Source organism: Anser anser (assembly GCF_964211835.1).
Source record: "Anser anser genome assembly, chromosome: 7".
Taxonomy (NCBI): Eukaryota; Metazoa; Chordata; class Aves; order Anseriformes; family Anatidae; genus Anser; species Anser anser.
The window spans coordinates 21,256,214-21,276,646 of record NC_139727.1 but is presented as its reverse complement, the minus strand read 5'-3'; the positions used below and the strand labels follow the sequence as shown (position 1 = coordinate 21,276,646).

General features: G+C 44.7%; 1 long non-coding RNA gene across 2 annotated transcripts in view; it reads right to left on the bottom strand.

Moving 5' to 3' along the window:
* The window catches only part of LOC310902848, a 99,602-nt gene that overhangs the window by 71,909 nt on the left and 7,260 nt on the right, over positions 1–20,433 (bottom strand). Inside the window, exon 4 of one of the 2 annotated variants that reach the window (XR_014587038.1) lies at positions 12,971–14,457. The exons of the other annotated variant lie outside the window; for it this stretch is intronic. This is a non-coding gene — a long non-coding RNA (uncharacterized lncRNA). Of the gene's footprint in view, positions 1–12,970; positions 14,458–20,433 lie in introns of those variants that run through there. 2 annotated transcript variants of the gene reach the window in all.

The window sequence follows — 20,433 nt, the reverse complement described above, 5'->3', positions numbered from 1 at the left end:
GCCCACGAGCTCAGTGCTCCCCGTAATGATGGATTTACTGTCCGTGCTGTGTTGCTCTGCAGGAAGCCACAGCCGTATGGAGAAAGGTGTTCTGCCAGATGCTCAAGTCTCATGAGTGACTCCCCAAAAACATAAAGATGCAGTGGTGGAAGCCAGCATGGACAGGCACAGCAGGGCCTGCAGAAGCATACCACTAGCTATTTAACAAGTGGGAGAAAGAAGAAAGCTGCCCAGCTACTGCCCTGGGCAGCCACCAGACAGCGCATCCACACCAGGAATGCAGTGGACACAGTGCCACCACCACCACCTACTTCAGGTTAAAACCTCTTGCAGACAGGCTGTTTCTCACTGTGGGCACGTTTGTTGCACAACAAGGTAAGGGCCTGCCACCAGCCGTCTCCTGGGGCACTTCTCCTTTCCCTGAAGCACTACCACTTTTGGCTCACCCAGCAAAGCCATCCCGCTTCCCATCACAGCTGAGCACCAGCAGAGTGCTGCCTTTCCTTCCCATGCTGGCCCCAGCTCCTCGGGCAGCCAGACCATGCCCTGGAGGCTTTCACACCGACTTCCTAATCAAGGACCCCGGGGCTCCCTTCCCCCACACCCCATGCTCTCCCCAGTACGCCACCCCGCTCTGCTCCCCGGCCTGTGAACAGCCCCTAAGGTTAGGTTTTATATTTCTTACCCACTGGCCCCTCCACTCCCACCAAGTCAAACTTCAACTAAACAAAAAAGAAAACAGAGGGAGAGAAAGGAAGAAAGAAAGGCCCCAAGAGGCTCCCGGCCGTTCCAATCAGGTCACTGTTTCCATACCAATTAGGACAGATGCAAAGCACATTATTAAAAATAGGTCTGCAGACCCATCTATGTTGATTATTGTCCTCCGTTTCCGTCCCCAGCCAACTCCGTTAATTAATAAAGAAACTGCCAGGAAAGGAGGGGGAGAAAGGGTGGCAGGGATTCCCCTGACTGGAGCCTCCTGTTCAGAGAGTTCAAGAGAGAAATTGGACACTTGAGCCCCTCTGCCATTTTCCATTGTGTGTGTTTTTCCTAATGAACGGTTTAGTGATGCAGGGCTGGAAGTCAGCTTTACCCCACCCCCACTAGCTACCATCCATCATTAAGTGACCCAGTAAGAGGCATTTAGTACTTAACCCTCTCTAGAAGAAGTCAGATTGTTGTGGGGCTGGCTTTTTCCTCTCCAAACATCACTCCACTCCTCATCGGTTTGTCCTCCTCCGAAGCCACGCTGGCATTTTTGGAGGGCTCCCCTTAAGGGAGCCCTAGAAAAAGGCTGAAGGAGCCACCCCACAGCCAGCCTTTGTGCAGGATTGGAAGCGCTCATGTGGTGGTAAACCAGGGCTGAGATCCTGGCTTTGCTGGTGCTAGTGAGGCCGGGATTTTGCTCTCGACTGCAAACCCATGTGCTTCTGAGAGGGCAAAGAAGCTGATGGAGAGATGGCCCCGTAGTCTGTGCAAGGGATACTGCTGATCAATATACATGCTGGTAATTTGCAAGAGGAGAAAGAATACAGTCAGTACAAGTCAAGGAGGGCTGTGAGAAGCCTAAGTGATAGATAATACTTGCAACAGAGAGAGTGCTCGTCTCCTTCTAATTCTGCTAGCCCTGCAGGACTCTTCTCCAGCCAAAACTAATTTATCTTCATAACCCTTCCTCAAAAAGCAGGACAGTGTTATTAGTCCCATTTTGACAGTGGGGAAACTGAGTCAAGGACAAACTAACCTGACCAAATTATTAAATGAGTCAGACAGAGCTAAAATTGGAACTGTGCAGTCCAAGGTTTCTCAGCCAGTGCCTCTGCTTTAAAGCGGAAGTTAGGGGGAGGCAGAGAGGTTAAATGAACCATTACCATAATTAAACTTGATGAAAGCAAATCTGGGGTTGGGCCCAAGATGGCAGATCACGTTTACCTTGGATGAATGTATGTCAGCGAGTCTCCTAAAAATTATCTAACTATTAAAATGCCCTCACGAGCTCTGAACCTGTGAGGTGCAAGCTCCAGATGTAATTTAGAATGCCAAAGTCCCTGCAAGATCTTGGTCACATCACTTAATGTCTAATGACCTCTAAAGACTCTCCCCATCTCTATAATGAGGTCTGTCAGGCCCATCTGGACTGTACCCTATTTTTGCACGGACTGTTTCTTACTAACACGCTTTTACAACGCTTACGCAGTATCGGGATCTGCTGATACTTCTGGAATAAGAACAGCCACAAATCGCAGCCATCTCCGCATCTCTGAGGTGACAGGCAGAACACATTCACAAGCACGAGCAGGAAGGAGAATATAAAACATAAGCAAAACACCCACCTGCAGATGCCAGCAAGGCTGTTCATCTGTGGACAGACTGCAATTTCTAACTAAATAGCGAGCTACTTTCACACAGGCTGTTCTTTCGTCAGGCTGAAGGGTTTTGTTTTCCTTTTCCTGAGCCACTCTTTACTAGAGACATCCCACAGTGCATGTTCTGTTTTTCACGAGGGCTCTAACGCACCACATTACAAGAACACATCTCCTAAGTCCAGAAAACCCATTCCAGGCTGCAAAAAATACACAAAAGAAAAGAGATTTGGCCTGAAAAGAGGTTTGTTTTTCTTCCAGTCTAATCATTTTTATGACATCCCCTGCCCAGTAAATTGAATGGAGGGAAACATCAGGAAATTGATTCAACACTTTGGTGCAATTAACATGCTTTCTTACAAGTAGAAATGAGCTTCTTCTATAGTATCAGGCCTACTGTCGTGGAGGAAAGAGACCATGAACAGAGAAACCCTGAGTCTGATATTCCTATTTCTGTAAGGATCACTACTCTTGTCAGGTGCCAATAATCAACAGCCAGCACGGGTACATTTCAGGTTCACCTGAAAACCCCTGTGCATTGAGAAATAAGGCTCTCCTGGAAATTGAGAGCATCTGCAAGATGTTATAGGGTGGAAAGAGGCCTGGGAACTGAGTGCTGCAGTGAGCCATGTGCTGAAAGTGAAACCCACTTGTGTACAGAGAGGCATTTCTACGTACACAGATAACAAACGGTGTCAATCACCCAGCCACAGAAACAAAAGCTACAGGAGGTCTGTGCGTGGCAAGCAGTCTTTTGATCCTACTGTACTAGGAACATTGTATTCTCGATCAATTTGGTTTCTGCAGAGCACCGAATGCGTGCAAGGCCAGGCACTACATCTTCACTAACTACACTGGACATACGCCAGCTTGGCCTGCACACCTGTGACTGAACAAAGGATATCAAGAAATTGGAATCAGAAATAGGACCTGTATTTTTCACAAGTCAAGTCCAGAGATAAAAAAATGTAACACACCCAGGGGCCACAGCAACATGGACTGTTCTCTGTCCCACCTGAAATACATCATAGGATTTGACAAGTACCTTTTACCTTTGAATCTGGCCGCAGGGAGCAAAGAATGTCTGTAATTCCCTCCCTGATCGCTCTGTCCTTGGGCTGCTGTACCATGCTGACAGAGTCCCCAGAGCACCCTTTTTCTCCTTCCCACAAACAGAGCCCTTGTCCTGTGAGTGGGACCCAAAGGGTAACATTCGTTGGTTGTCCGCAAGGTGCGGGACTGGCAGAACCAGGGGAGGAACATTTCTTCCTTGGGAAAACTTTGTCCTTCGTGTCATTTTTTTCTGGAACTGAGGCCCAGAGCAGCCAGAACCAGACCATTAACAAAGTCAACGGGACACCCCACCATCTGGGGAAACGGCGTCGTCCTGCGTAAATGTAAGCATTTATCTTGTGGGGCCAATTTCAGAGGCACTTCACTTCTGAAGGACTTTTAGGCCCCAGTACAATTTACGCAAGGCACGCTCTGCTCTCCAGCTAAGCAAACATTGTTTTGTTTTCTTTAGCCCTTGAGAGCTCTTGCCTCCAGCATCCCCCCAAGGGGAAAGGAGCAGAGCCTCTTGTGTCGGTTGAGTGCTCACATGAGAGGCTGCTAAAGCAAGTGGTCCCTCTTGGCTCGTGCACCTAGGAAACACAAGCCATGATGCAGCACAAGGTGCAGAGTTTATCCTGTATCTGAACCTGTTTGCTGTCTGCTTGTGCCCCCGCCTCCTTTACCAGTATGTGAGCAAATCTCCGACCTGGCCGGCATAAACCCTTCAGCAGATGTTTCCTTAACTTCCTGAGAGGCACATTGGTGGCTCCTTGCTGGAGAGCCCTTCGATCAGGCTGAGAGCGTCCACGTGAGTCTAAAGCATGCAGGAGGGCCCTTCACCCCCAGAGAGCCCAGCCATCCTCCAGCTGCTAAGCAAATATTAGTGGCAGAAAAACAGCCCTCCAAACACACTCATTGCTATGGGATTTGCCAGCAAAAATATCGGCAAAAGCAGAGTAGTGCTGAGGGTGGAAGAGACAACCTAACAAAGGGCAAGAGAATGTCAGTGAAGAGCAATGCTACTACCAAGAGGCAAGCCACTGCCGAAGGGACAACGGTTGGCTCGAGCAGAGATCCAGTAGTATCGAGTTTGTGTCTTCTCTGCCAGCAACCTGCCACCCAGCCAGTAAAGAAATGTTGACGACAAGAGGTAGCAACAGAGAGCTAAATAAATAGATAAATCCAGGCAACACACTATTTGATACTTGTTAAACATATATATATATATATATATTCAATAGAAGCGACTTCGGAAGTTTCACCATGGAAAACCCAACAACCTAGCAGTTACAGCCCAGTTTTGAGTCCTGTATTCATTGCCAGGGAGAGCAGAGCTAGAGGAGGAGATGTTCACAGCTGTGACCTCGCATCACGAGGGGTGTCTCTCTGGGCAAGGCGAGCGCCCAGCTGCCAGACCATGCATCCCACCCTGCTCCTCCACACTTCTCAGCCTCCAGCTCACGCAGCTCCCCACTCCATGCACTGCCTCCTTACACCTGTAATGACACCGTATCCAATTCAGATGTTTGCACGGAAATACAGACATGTTACCTGAAAACTAAGCAGTGCGAGGTCTAAGTTCTTTGGTGGATTCCGCTCCCAAGTTTTTTTTGTTTCCTCATCTCCAAAATTGCAATATCAGGAAATCAAGACAATGAAGTTCAGGTACTGTTATAATGCAAGGTAACTCAGTAACCAAACCACCAAGTTTGAGGAAAGGAAAATCAAAATCTCTATAAAAACAGTCAAAAGAAAGATACTTCTCAGTTCTACAACCATACCACCACCACTATGGTTTGTTGTCAAATACTAGTTATATCCTCACCAGCACTGCCTCCAAACGCAAAGAACCACACCATTCTCCACGCTACTGTAGCAAAATTTCAATGAGAGCACAAAATAGATGGAAAGTCAGATTTTTTATTTAACAAAGTATTATGGCATTGACTCATGACTCATTTTAGTATTCCATTCCTCACAAACCTCTAGAAGCAGCCACGTCCCTAACACAGTCATCTTCCCCAGAACCAGTGCTTTCAGTGCCACCCTATGCCCCCTGCACACCCTGTTCTGTGCGTTGTGAATGTTCACCCCCAATTTCTCAATATAGTTTGAAAAATCCCATCCCTTTCTTTTTACAGTACGTAGAAGAAATGCACGAACAGAATTGACCTTGTAGTTTTGTCCTGGATAGGATTTGGCTTCAGAGCCCTGGATTCAGGCACCCCACGTAACAGGAGGCAGAACATCACAGGTAGATTGTTTCAGAGCTCATCAGAGCTAACAGACAACCTATTATTTCCCAGTACATCTTGTATCTGCATATTTTCTCTTTGCTCTTGCCAAAAACACCTGCGCCACCCAAGGAGAATTAGCTCTGGCAAGCATCATCATGTTTTCTTCTATGTTAAAGGAAATATAGTTTTTCCTTCCTGCCCACACATTATACCTTTCCCTCCAGAACTTTCCCTGCTCTCCCGCTCCTCTTCCCCAAGAGCCCTCTACTAACGTGCACACGCAGCTCCTAGAGCCCTGCCCGAAGACACAAGGCTCAGCAAAGCACTACCCGCACAGCAACGCCCCAGAAGGACTCCTAGGCTTCATCCCACTGCTCCTCACCATCACCTGCCCCTTTGGCCCTAGCAAAGCTGGTGACACAACAGCTGGAACAGCCTCCAAATGTTCACTAATTATCCCCAGAGACTTCAGTGTCCTCTAGAAGCATTTGGAGGATCTTCCTAATTACTAGCCAGACAATGGGGAGCGGAGTCGGGTCCCTGGGATCCTCCAGGCCACCAGCCCCGTCCGTGCATGTGTTTGTCCAGCCTCTGGGGCTGACTGCTCTGTATGGAGACCTCCACCCCATCCCCACCCAGCTCCCTCCCTGCCCCCCTCACCAGCACCCCCCCGGCATGTGGATTTTATGAATGAAACTTTCTGACAGTTATGGGGTTGGCAGAGGCCTATTCAGCAAGCCAGGGAATGTGTGAACATCAGGCTTCATTAGAGACTTCTCCCAGTCAGCTGATAGCTCATTAACTTAAAGTGGCCTCTTGTTTTAAAACCTCAGAGACCGGGAGGTGGGCTGTAGAGAGGGGGGGGATGGTTCTCATTGTTCCTCCTGCCTCTCTTCCCCCTTTGCCCCCTGTGAGATTAGGCGCCCTTGGAGGGGAGAGAGAGAGGCTAAAACAACTTTAATTAGTTATTTTCAAAGATTTTCTCCCCCTTTCTTCCTTTTTTTGTGTGTGTGGGGAGCAGGGGGGGTCTCTCAGCTGGGTTTTTCTGCATGGAGGAGCTCACGTCATTATGCTTAAATCCAGCTCCTCCGTCCTTTGTCTCCTGGCCAACAATAGAAGAGGGCTTGTAAAAAGCTCCTTCCAAAACTCCTGGAGACTGTCTGAAAAGGAAGATGGGGTGAGGACTCCTCTCTCTCCTCCCTCAGGCACAAAAGTGACAGTCTGGTGCCTGTGCCAACAGCTTTCCTGTGTTAGAAGGTAGCACCGGGGTAAGTAGGGCAAACAAAGGGCTGATTCCTAAACCGCTGCTCTGTCAGATGGAAAGCGGAGTCCAGACTCGCACCAGAAAGTGTCTGGCAACCATCCTCCATGTGGATTTAAGGTCAGGTTGGAGCTCTGGATGCTGAGGTCAGTCTTAGGCCTTTATCCCAAGTCCTGATCCTCCTCTGTCCTTAAAAAAGACCGTAAACCAAAAGTAGCAGTAGGACAAACCTTCCTTCACAACCCCACTTCAGAAGAACCTGAAATAAACAATTAAATTACCATTATTGCCAGCTATAGGGCTGCCTGAGGAAGCAGGCTGAGAACAGCACACTTATTTCATATAGGTAACCAAACTGCAAGCCACAGCAGCCTCCTGCAACTTGAGCTAGATGGAGTTCAGCAGAACCGAGAAGAAGGGTGCCAACCCCCCAGCTGCGGTGCAAGGAGCAACAGAAAAAAGTGTTTGCTGGCAGCAAAGCAAAGCCCAAACAGCCACCTAGAGCAATTGCTACAGTGCCCACCTCCAGCTTCTCACTGCTTTTCTTTCAGTACTGTAAAGAAAGATTTCTTTCCATAAACTGTCTTCAGGCCCATTCACAAAGGAGACGTGCCTCTGAAGAGCACATCACTTTATGTTTTAGTGAGTACATGAGTTCATGTTCGAGGCACTGGGGTGCAGAAAAAAAATCAGCCGTGAATTGTGATCTATCTGGGACATTCATACACTCTGTAAAACACATTTAACAGTACCTCCTTTGCCTGTTTACATTAGGAGTTCCCAAGCATTTGGGCTAGTAGACTGAGCCCTCAAACTCCAGCCTTGCATTCCAGCACAGACACACACAGCCGATGAGATGGCAAGTTACAGATTTAGAGGACACCAGGGAGGAGGTGCAGGTAGCCTAATACAGCTTCATCAATCAGTTTCAAAACCTACAATTTGGACTACAGGCTTTTCAGGGCAAAGATTTCTACTGCAGTGTTAAGTACACAGCAGTCAATCTGGTCAGCTTTCTTACATGAAATTAAAAGCTACCATGAGTTCTCAGAAACAAGGACCACCACCCCCCCGCACTCACTGCAAAAACAGGGCAAAACCTGCTCCCTTTCAAGTCCCTAGAAGCATCTGTGTTTCAGAAGTAGCAAACATGATTCTTATGTACTAATCAGAGCAGAATAACATTCTTTATGTCATCAGTTATCTAACAAGTCTGGCATCTTTGAATTAAATAAACTCTGCAAGTATTACTTTTTATTGTGCTTTCATTAAAGCAAAGAAGTTCCTTCCCTTGTTGACTGCAAGGGTTTTAAAACAGCTTCATTTGTGTTTGTGGGGATTCTTATTTCTCTGCCCTCTGCATCAAAAACTACTACATTTTGTGACAAGTCGTATCACTTTTGGCTTACCATGAACTGGTATGCGTAAATGTTTCCAGGCAAGACCACTCTCCAGACTTTGTTCCATCATCATCGACTTTAGAGCAACAGAGCTTCAGAAATTTGCTGCAGTTACCACTAGGAACAGCTGTAGTCATCAAAATCCTGTCTCTCCACCCCCCACAGCCCTCGGGAAATCTTACAGATTACTCACAGGACATTTGCGAGTAGAATGAAACCAAATTTATAATGAGGGAATAGCAAAGATAACAGTATCAAAGGTAGGCAGAAGAGAGAGCGAGCACAGCCAAGCTACTTTTTTTTTGTTTTGTCCCTCGGTAATACAGAAGCATACCAACCCCACAATGCACCAAGCACTACACGTACACAGTTAAAAGATAAGGTGAAACATGTTTGAATATGGCTGAGTTTCCAGCCTTTGGGTCTAAATCTAGAAGCCCATGCAGCCTGCACAAAACCCAAAAGCACACCACCACCCAACCAAGCCAAGAACCGCTCATCAGCCCAGGCTGGGGCTCACTGAGTAGGAAGGGGCACTGCCCTGAGTCAGCCCGAGTCCAGCAAGGCAGAAGTGTCAGACAGTTGTTGTCTTCCTCGCTCTGCATTCGGGTAACGTGACGACAGACTATGCCTTCCTCCCAATCAACGTGCACATTTGTAGCAGAAACAAAAACTGCACCTCCTGACTACCACCCCACAGATTTAATTGTAAGATAAATAAAATAATCCTGCAATAAAGAAAGCAGGACAAAGTCGAAAAAAAAATGTTTTTCAGACCAGTAGATATATTGATGTTATTTCAATCTACAAACTTTATCTACCCTCACGACCTCAACAAAATACTGTTTCACTGAAAAGCGGCATTCGCCATCATTTGGAACATTTTCTGTGGCAGAATGGAGGCAGGGAAGAACTTGTAGAGCAGTGTGACAGCTCCTATCAGGCTAGCAGTTAGAAAAGCAGGAGCAGAAGATGGTTCAGAGCATACCAACCAGCGGGCAGCAGAAGTTTTGTGCTGAGCAGTAGCATTCAAATAGGAATGCTCAGAAGACATACAGCACTGACATTTTAAACTTCTTTCCCAGTGTGAAGGCTGCATCATGACACAATCCAAATTTAACCTCGATAGGCTCTATGCTGCCACAGTTGGGATGCTCCCAGTACCCACGGTAGCTAATGCAGGCTTTGCTGAATTGATTTATTTCTTGGCACCAAACAGAAGTCCAAAGGACCTTTTACTTCTCAGTCTAATGCACAGTTCCTGCCATACGGAGGCATACGTTGTTATACTGCTGCAGTATTCAGAGACTAGCCAAGATGAGAACCATCCCCCTTGCTGGATGCACACATAGGAAGAAAGACTTCTTACTCAAAAGTTTGTAATGTGTGAACTGCACAGAAAAAGCCTAGCAGATGGAGATGAATTGACTTGCCAAGGTCACTGGACAGGACAACGATGTGTCTAGCATAGGGCTTAGTTGCCTGGTGCTTCTGCACTAAGATGCTCCCTGGAACTCAGCAGCTTGATGCACATGAACAACCCACTTCCTTGAAGATCTTTGTCCTAGAAACAGATCTACTACAGGACAGAGTGGCACAGTCACCTCCTTCATGCACATGGCACAGACTGCAGGGTCAGAGCATGATAACCACTGCAGCATCACAGGCCTGGTATTGTCACCATGCTATGCCAGAAAATAAATTCACTTAGGCACTGCTAGTTTCCCTAAGGCACACTCAGCACAAAGACTACAAATCTCCTACCAGCATCTCCCAGGGCACTAGACTTCTCTTCACTATGAGCACTTAAGTTCTTCCCCAAGCATTTTTCCATTTCGAATCCCCAGTCACAGGATATGAAGAAAGGAAGGCAAACTTAACAGCTGAACCAAACTGAGCCTTCTTGTATGAGCTCTTAACTGCTCTGGCACTCCTAAGGCTATAACGAGTATTTCGTTTCAGTTCCCTTTTGCTGGGGTTCTGAAAGTGCCCCCATTGGGACCGTACGAGGGTTTACAGATACTCTCCCATTCATCTCACCAGGGGTGTGATGGCACTGGGTGTCCCAGCTGCGTTTTTACTTTTATGCCAAAAGGTAACAGTCCGTCTCCCTTTTTTCTCCTCACCCTTCATTCAGGAAGGCCCCAAAAGCAAGCATGGTACCTATCAGCATGGACCCTTCTATATCAGCCAGTGTGATACATTCATCTTCCCTGAAGATGAAAAAGCATGCCGCATCCCAAAACTGGCTGGAGGAAGAAGATGCTCTGTTCACTGGAGCATCTCCTGGCTGGCGGGAAGTGACACACATTCTTTGTACCCAAAACACCCTCATGTATGAGGATGAACTTTTGACTTCAACTGCTGCCAGGGTTGAAGAACTTGAAACTTCTTTGTCTTCCCTCCATGTAAAACAATCCCCTTGTACTGTGATGTCTGTGTGAAGGTGGCAACTAAGGCTCAGCCTCCTGTCACAGCCCATCTCATTCCGGATTTAGCCTGACATCATCAAAGCTCATGCTGAACTGCCAGCTTCTCTTCTTGTTTTCATCAATTTGATGCTATTTTTTAAACATATCCATATGTCACAACACTGACGGCATGCCTTTCCTAGCTGTCTTTTCCTTCTCCATTGTCACTATTTCATTTACGTATACAAAGATTCCTAGATCAAATACAGATCACTCAACATCCTGACATTCTCAAGAGATGACTACAAACTCTGGTTATCACAGAAAACTTCTTCTAAAACGAGTATCCGACAAACAGAGTCTATTTCTCTCCTCAGAAAGTCCTCAGCCAGTGTAACCCTGACACACAGCTCTTGCACGCGTTCAGCCACTGGAGGATCCTGAGGCATAAGGAGACAGTGAGTCATCGCTCAGAGCCGTGAGCTTCTGCAGGTGTGCTGCACTGGGCAGGAAAGTTGAAGTCATATCTAAAAGAATGGTACATGGCCGAAAATTATGTTCAATTGTGATAGAAGGTAATGGTGTAGCATTACAAAACCCAGTATACCAGCAAAATGCGAAGCAATGATACATGGTCACTCCCCAGAATTGATTTTGGGGAGCTCAACATTTCAGAGGGCAAGGCAGCCCAAGAACACAGCCCTGGAAGGACAGAACCAGTGGCAACTGCACAATCAATAAGCAATAGTGGCTGTAGAGAGAAACAGCCTCTTGGATCCTGTCAGCTAATATCAAGGTAGAGTGGAATGCTGTTTATTTTAGCCCACTTCAGGCAGATTCTCACAACATCTGGTTAATTATGAAATTCTACTAGGCAAGAGGAAAAAAAAAACACGAGTAACAAGTCGCTCATCAAAAGCAGCATAAGGGAAAAAAAAAAGGCTGCAATGATGGGCCACTGAAAGAAAGCATTAGCACTACAACCAGGGGAAGGGTAAGGAGAGAACTCTTGCAAAAACATTATGAGTGATCACGAAGAAAAGGCCATCTACTTGGTGCCTGCTCTGACGGATGCAGTGTTGTCCAGGAAGAAAGCAGAGAAAGAAAAAAAGAAATAAATCAATATGAAGTTCTTTCAGGAATGCAATGAACACAGGGGGTGCCTCTGTTTGGCAGCCCCAGGACACTTGCAGCCCTGGCTCGGATTGTGTGGATATGTTTTTGACTTGTCCCGGTCAGCAGATTAATGGCATTAACGAAGTTTCCATTAGCATCGGAGATTGGGGAGGAGGGTGAAGAGACAGAGGCGTCCAAGCGGAAAGCCACATGACTGCAGAATTGATAAGGCTAAAGATGAAACGGAGCTTCATTGGCAGAAGAGAGGCCAGGAAATGCCACTACAAATTAGCCCCAGGCCTCATTTCTTTTCCCTTCATTATCCAAACCCCTTCAGGAGAAGAATGGAGGAGGTTATGACCCTCTCCCAACACACACATACACAGATATTGAGTGAGTCTCTCTCAATGAACATAGACGTGGGTATATCTGTGTGTGTCTAAGGGTCTGTGTGTGTGGTATATTTGTGTCTGTGCGCATCTGTATTAATGTATTAGGTAAAAAAATCTGTATTTGTATCAATAGATATCTAGAACTGCGAAATGGCACGTTCTCCTACGATCCCTGCAGCTAAGCCATGTCATTTCTCTCACGTTAGTGAGCTTTCACTGGAAGTAAACGCCATTGAAAGCAAAGGCGTTGCATCATTCAGTAGAAGTTCCAGCACCTGAACATGTTGTATGTGCCCACAGTAACTTATATGTGATTTAGAGTTAGAGGGAATAAGCCGGTTTACCTGCATGGGATTGTGCAGGAGCATTTATCTGCAACCATGCACATATACACCCAGATTTTATGCATACACACTAGCATCTAAGTGACCAAACGTGCATGCCCACTAATGCTGGTCTTGGAAGCGTGCGAGCATGAGTGTGTATGTGCATGCAAGTTTCCACATATACATTTTCTGGCAGACTTATCCTTGTACCTGCTTCTGAAGGTCTATATACAAGGCATTCCTTGGGGGTATCTACACTCTTACACGTATATTTTTTCCTTCAGTGTGCATATCCTCCACAGGTGCTTCTGCATTCTACTGATTATTTGTTTGCTTGTCTGTGTCCCAGCTATGTCTCAGCTGAAAGAGGTCCTGATGCGCAGAAGTCTGCACACCCCAAACAACCCCTGGTCTGCACATACGTGTAGCTTTGTGCATCTTCAAATATATGTGCATCTGAATACACATACCTGTATTTATCAACCTCTTTCTGTAAGTTCTATAACTTCTGTAAGTTTATGTGAACTATTCTGCATAACACTGAGTTTTGCTGCCTATCCCAGTGTGTATCATCCTTATGTGTATCAAAAAAATATATATATGTATTGCTGTTGACTAGTTATTGTACCTGAAAATTAATGAGTACAGGTAAATACAACAGTGAACACTGAGAAGTATTTGTCACAAACACACAGATCCCACTTTACAGGCATGAGAACTAGCTAAGGAGAACATAAGGCGAGATCTATTTTAACTAGCTATTCATATCCTGCAAATTTAGGGACAGGAAGATGATTTGCTGCAGAGATTAAAGAATAACATTTCTCCAAGCCTAATGACATGTGTTGTTAGTAAGAAAGGTAGGTTCTCTTCAAAGAGACTGTTAGCCATAGGCTACTAACAGGAGAGACAACTTCGCCTAGGGGTAAACAAGAAAACAACCTCCTTCTGCGTTTGGAAACAAAAAGAGAGGAAAAAAGCCAGGGAGGGATGTGTAAATGGAGCTTTGTGCAATGGTGCTCTGTTATGTGAGCTGTATGTGACAATAGCCCTGAAACCCTATGCGAGCAAACTCATAAAAGAGGTCACTGTCTCTTTAATTAAAGCTCCCTGGTTTGAGGTTAAAAACAAACCCAGTGTTTTATGACCAGGTGTGCGTGTGAAAGAGATGGGAACCCGATCCTCAGCCCAGTGACACAGCAGCAGAGAGGAGATAAGGGAGGAAAGCTTTTTATTAAGGTGTCGCTTGACTGCTGCAACAGGGCAGCACCAGCAAGGCGAGTGCTGGAGAGGCGGGATGCACAAGCCCCTGGGACCAAGCCTGCCAACCGCCAGCAGAAGCAGAGAGGGAACAGGAGGAGCACCAAGGAGGTACAGGGAAGGTAATGACTTCCACCAGTGTCCAAGACCTACAGAGGCAATGAGGACAGTGATGGTGTGGCATCTCAGCTGGCGAATAACAGGGGAGCAAGGGCAAGCATAGTTCCCTGCCTGGGCTTGAGAGGGTCAACCCTTAGCGAAGCCTGCACCTTGAGATCTATAAAGGTCTGCAGGCAAGAGCCTCCTGTAATTCCTGGAGACAACTGGGACTAAGTCTATGCTAGCATCTAATAAAATGCCAAGCCAAGCAGCAGAGAGGTTGCACCCCCTCCCTGAGCCTTCCCTTTCAGTGATACACACAATGCTCAGGACACTCATGCCCACAGCACCATCACTGACAGCAAATCACACTCAGGAGCTGGGGCCTCCACTTGCAGTGTAATGGACTCTTCAGGTCTCACTTCTAAGGAACTGGTCACTGTAACTGAACTCTGTGGAAGCGCCTATATCCAATGGGTCCATTTGGTTGAGGGCCCCTTCTTCACAGACCTTCCAGCTGTCAGTCCTGTCCCCAAAGCCTGCCAATAGGGAAGTCACTGATTAGCTCTTTTATACTGGCTCTGAAGGCTACAGACATCTGACTTGAAACAGGAGACAACACAGAACCAAGACCCAGACTGCAGGCCACATTCTCTCCTCTCCTATGTAGCAAACACATCACAAGCCCTATATACCACTGTCTCTTGGCACTTGAAACCCAGTGTTCTGAATTCCATCTTCAGCATTGCCATGTGTATCCCTAAAGTCAAAGTGACAGAGCGATGAGATCCTTTGGTACTGTAATTACCAAAAGAAAGCTGAAACGTAACATGGAACAAAAAACTTTCTGATCCTTCTGTCTCATTACAAAGCTACAGAACAGCAACAACACGTTCCTGAAGTGCTGTATTACAGACAAATCGAAGGCAAACCTGGTATTTTCTATTTACAAATGTATGCAATTTTCTCTAAAAATGTTTTAATTTGTATTTTAAGAAAATGTGTATAAAGTTTTATTAGATACAACTGAAAGACAGTAGGTCAGCACATCATTTACTGTATTCAGTAAAAATATCAGAGATACAGATGAGAAAAGCAAAATGGAAAACACAGAAGAACAAAACTATAATCACAGAGCGATATTTTGCTCACATTTATCAGTCTTCTACCATGGATTTCAAATATTTTTCCAGAGGAGATTAAATATCCTATATCCATGTCATGGGTAGGGAAATGAAGGCACCGAGAAGTGTGATTGCCACAACTAGTGATATCATGAAGAACAGAACCGAAGTCTCAGCCCTGTTCAACAAAAGAATGAAGGATCACTGTACCAAGCTTCCAGCAGCATTTCCTGCAAATTTTCAGCCTAGAAAGATTCCTTTTTTTTAAAGCATACATTTCTAGAATTGGTCCTAAATAACTGGTTGAAATTCTACAGTATCATCCAAAGCCAGCAGTCCTTCTGGGCTTGAAAACCATGAAAATCGCAGAATAAATTCATTTGTAGTGTAAATCCACTGGAATCAATTTAATTCTGCCAGGAATGGTTTTAAACCAGTTATGGTAATCTATCTGCTAACAGAAGGCAAAGAAAACCCTGAACTACAATTCAGTCATCGCAGTTCTCTTGTAATGCAAACAACGCTCCCAATACAATGCTCCCACAGCCAACAGCAGGCGTAAAAATAGGATACGCAGCCATAAGTCTGACTTCTCATTTCTGAAGTGGGGCAAATTCGTAGCTGGTATACCTCTCTCACCTTCAGTAAAGTTAGACTATGACTAATTTACTCCCTTCCCTTTGACAATTTACTGCCCTTATTGGATAGTTCATATGTAACGGTAAAGCTGATTAAGAACTTAAAATACAGATCTGTGTTGACTGCACATCTTTTAAAATTATTTATGTTCATCCTAGAATAATTAATTTTCTGGAAGTCCAAATAATTCAACCTGATATTCTGAATATGAGATATTCAGATCTTTAAGCTGTTCTGCATTGCTTTCTTGAAATTTATTTAGTTTTTTTTTATTACACTAAAATCAAGCATTTCAATCCAAAGAAAAAAATGTTCATTCAAAACTAAAAGAATTTCCCCTCATTTTGCTCCATATCCTCACTTCTTTGGTGCTGCAAACTAACAAATCAGTTGATGGAAATATCCTGTTATAACCTTCAATAACCCATCTGGCTTTGCTCGGGCTGAATTCTCTAAGCTTCACTCCCTGCTACCCCGCTTCCCCTGACACCGATGCACAAGTGGAACCCATGTACTGCTGAGCACCAGTTAACAGGGATAGCCCCTTCCCTTTACTTTACACTTGTGTAAATAGTCGCATGAAGTGTGGGACTTGGGACATATGTTTGTAGTCCCCTGCTGAGCAGAAGCATTACCAGCATCTGCTTTGTAACTAATGCTGGGTCTCCTACAACAAGACTTTAGTGGTGAGGGTGTGTTATTTCTTGGTTGGGTTTGTTCTTGTTGTTTTGCACATCTCCCAGGTTTGCTTCTTGCCCCTTCCACATTCCCTCCCATGTCTGAAGAAAATACTGTCAGCACAGTTTTCCGACTTACACAATTCTCTGTGCTTTTCTTGGTTTAGAAAAAGAAAGTGAAGCTTGGTGGCACAGTTACGAGCAGACTGTCAGCTGGACCCTGCTGACCCCAGCACAGCTGTGATGATTCACACCAACAGATTATCAAACTGCTTGAAAAGCTAGGTACTGGTCTTAAGGTTTTTTCCTCTACCTTACTGAAGTGATTAAAGTAGTAACGTGGACTGCAAAAGGCCTAGCAGCAAAAGATGCAGCTTAACCATACCTGCTCTGCCAGGGTAACTATAGCTACTTGGATTTTTTTGGTATGTTTTTTAAGCTGAAAATGTAGATTCAGCATAACTCCCCCCCCTCCCGAGAGCAATTATTTTTGACAAACTACACTAATTAAAAAATTGAAGAAAAATATTTTTAAAATTTGTTTGAATATGAAAGCTGGAATATTTCATAATTATTCCCAAACTTTTAAAAAGGGCTTCATTTTCATTTGACACTTTAAGAACCCCAATATCATTACTGTCTTTGTGCCTCAGTTCTTCACCTGCAAAAGTGGAATAACAACACTGCCCTAACCTACCAAAGCCCTAAAAACAGGGAAAGTCTCTTGAGATATTTAGATATTATAAGCTTGGAGGCACCTAACCACTACGAAGTTGCCCTCAAAGTTACAGCTCACCCAATCTTTATAATTTAAGGATTTTTAAAACAATGTACAAATTCATTCCTTAAACCCTAGGGACCTGATACTGTAACAAACTAAAAATAAACTGAATCCCAGAGACTAAAACTTTGAAAGCATCTTGACTAATGTAGCCACACAGCCTTAACTTTTTTTGTTCCCTCTAGCACGGGCTTGAAATTGAGAGGTCTTGCTTAGGTATTCTTTACTTAAGGCTCCAAAAAGGAAATATCCTTGGGATTAAAGATGTCCATACAAGACTGTGCAATCCAAATTCAATTCCAAACTCAGCTACAGTTCTCTAACAGTAAACAACCCGGTCGCTTTAGTTCCTACATTCCCCTTACTTATCTCAGGTTTTCTATCTGCCCCATTGTCAAGTCTTACGAAGGATTGTTTCTCAAATTCAGCACTGTGTTTGTTTTGGTCTAGATGCTTCCATGGAGTAACAAAAACATTTAGAAAGATATACACACACAAATTCCTTATCCAGAAAGAGCTATAAAACTGGTGTAGTCCAGTGGAGGAAAAAATACGGCAAGAGAAAGCAGAAACTATGGTAAAGCATAAGATGAAAAATGAGGAAGAGAATAAAGAGCAGGCTGAACACGAGTCTCATATGAGCAAAAAAGCTTAGGCATCCTACAAAATACCCCTCATAAACAGAGCTCTCAGATAACTCTAGTTTGAGAATGACTTTCACACTGATTCCCCCTCTCTCTACCCCAACCTTGTTCGTGCCTATGCACTGTGGGGTTAAGATGATTCAGATTTTTTTCTTCTAATAGTACTTTCATAGAGTTCACTAAACAATTTGTGAAAATGCCAGGACAAAGCAGCAGTGAAATAACCTTCTAAGGAAAGAGGGTGAGATAATGAAAAAGTATTAGAGAAGGCCCTTGCAGATAAAAGGTGACGTCCCTCTATGTATTTGTTTTGATTCTATTTTTTCCTAAAAAGTTCCCCTTTTTACTGTTTTTTCCCTACAAAGCAATGTAATAGTCCCTCTCAGACTCTTCTTCTGAAAGCCTGACACACCATCTTTCTTCCATAAACCCTTTACCCTAGAAACAGGATTACAGAAATTCCCCTTAACGCTTTTTCTAACAAAGTAAAACAGAGTTGAAGTAAAAGCAGGTGCAGCAGTAGGAAATGAGAGGCACCCACCTGCTCAGCGCTACAGCTAGTGCACAGCACAGATACCCCGAAACTCTTCAGAGCTAGATACCAGCCTGGAAAAGCCACTGCAGAGCTGATCCTGTACTGCTTCCTTGCAAGGGAAAGACAGGCTGATCTTTTTACATCTCTCATTCTCCACTCCTTGCCTCATCCCTTTTTCCTCTGTTCTTTAAATTATTGGATTTCACCAACTATTTGAAACAAAGTGAGGCACCCACAAAGTTAAAGGACGCGTTGCCTGAGATTTCAAGAGAGGTTTTCACTCCCAGTGTCTACCACTGGCTTCTGACAGTACAGAAGAGCAGAGCTCTTACTCACTGTACCACAACTCCTAACAAGCCAGCTCTCTCCATAACCCTGTCCCTACTATTTTCTTCTTCCTCCATTCCTAGCTCTTTCACCGCTGCTATTCTCCTCCCAGCTTTTGCTCATTCCTCCCCATGTCCTTCCCCCACTTCTGTTTCCCCTCTCCCCCATTTCCATTCCAAAGTTCTCAGTTAAAAGCATTGCCTGAAGCAAGATCACATCTCCAATAAGAGAGGCAACTTCATTACAGTTTAACATAAAAAGATCAGCTGATATTGATCCATAATTTGGACAAGTGCCATGTTATTGACAGGAAGACAAAATAAGTTAGAATGGCCATGTTTCAAAAATTCTGTATGTACACTCAATCACTGGAACAGAAATTGCAGCTGGGTATATAATAACACAGCCGTGTTCTCTATTTCCACTGTAGATCAATGCTAATATGAGGAGGGCCACAGAAGATGGATGTTGCCGACAGAAAACCTTGAAATTCCAGGTTAGGACTTGGGTGGCTTCATGGATAAAAGATTGTGTGTGCAATGGCAGGGTAATTTACATACGAAAGACCAAGCTCCTTCCTTAATACCCAAGAATGCTCTACTTCAAAGTAGTCCATTCTGCATTTAAATTCAGGTTAGGGAAAACAGAAACTGACCCAACATCCTGTGTTAGATAACTACACAGGCTTTAGTTCACAGACCTAGGGGACCCCAGGTGGGTTAGACAACTGCAGGACAATATACATTCACATATGGATACATGGAAAAAACACATACGAGCCCTCCATACATTGCTGAACAATCACTCTGCTGGTACGTAGCTTTTCCAGAAGGTAGGTGTTGGCAGGAGAGACAGAATATTTCTTTCTGGTGCTTTTTACTAGAATCATTTTGCCAGGCTACTGAAGTGCTGCAGAATTTCTAGCCCATGCTGCCTGTTTCACTAGTAAGGTTTATGGCCCCCACATAACAAACGTTTAAACTGGTCAGCAGGGAGCAAATACAAAAAATTCAGCACCAAAAAGACAATCCTCTACCATTTGAGCTAAATCAGAAATTCCTTTTGCAAGTAACTGTAAAAGGTATTTATTCTTTATACAGAGAACAAAACAGTCAGACAAGGCATTATACTTGCACTTTGCCAAGAGCATTTCTTTTTGAGTACTTAGTTCTGTTAAAGTCAAATTCCCCACACAGACATCTCCTGTAACAAGGCTGAATCCAGTCACAGCACAGATGGGAGGGCTGAGCAGGACCACTGACCAGCAATGCAGTGCTAGTGCCCCCAGAAGTCAGCACCCCAAAACATTCAGCTCTGAGATATGTGCCTCTACCCTTCCTTAAAATATTCCTCTACCTAGTAGCAGCAAAGATCTTATTTTCTCTGTAAGCATGCTATTTGAGACCAGCATAACTCACTCAGCAATGCACTGCACACTTTTCCTAGTGTAGGAATACCAAGTAATTGAAAGAGAAATAATACGCATCAATGAGTAGGATTTTTACTGAGATTTATCCCTTCCTGTTTCCTCCTGATCAGCATGTACTCCTCTTCAAGGCTGAGGACTACAAGCTACACAGTTAACTCAAAACTCTGACGTTGCATTGGTAAATCCTTCTATATAAAAGCATATATATATACATATACGCACACGCATACAAAGCATTGGGCGTCTAGGCGGAAACATCATGAGCTCAGCAGTTCTGAAGGTGAAGGGCCTACTCAGACTTACCTCCCAGTTAATTACAAGAAAGTCTTTGCCTGCTGTCACTACCCCTAATTCGGGAA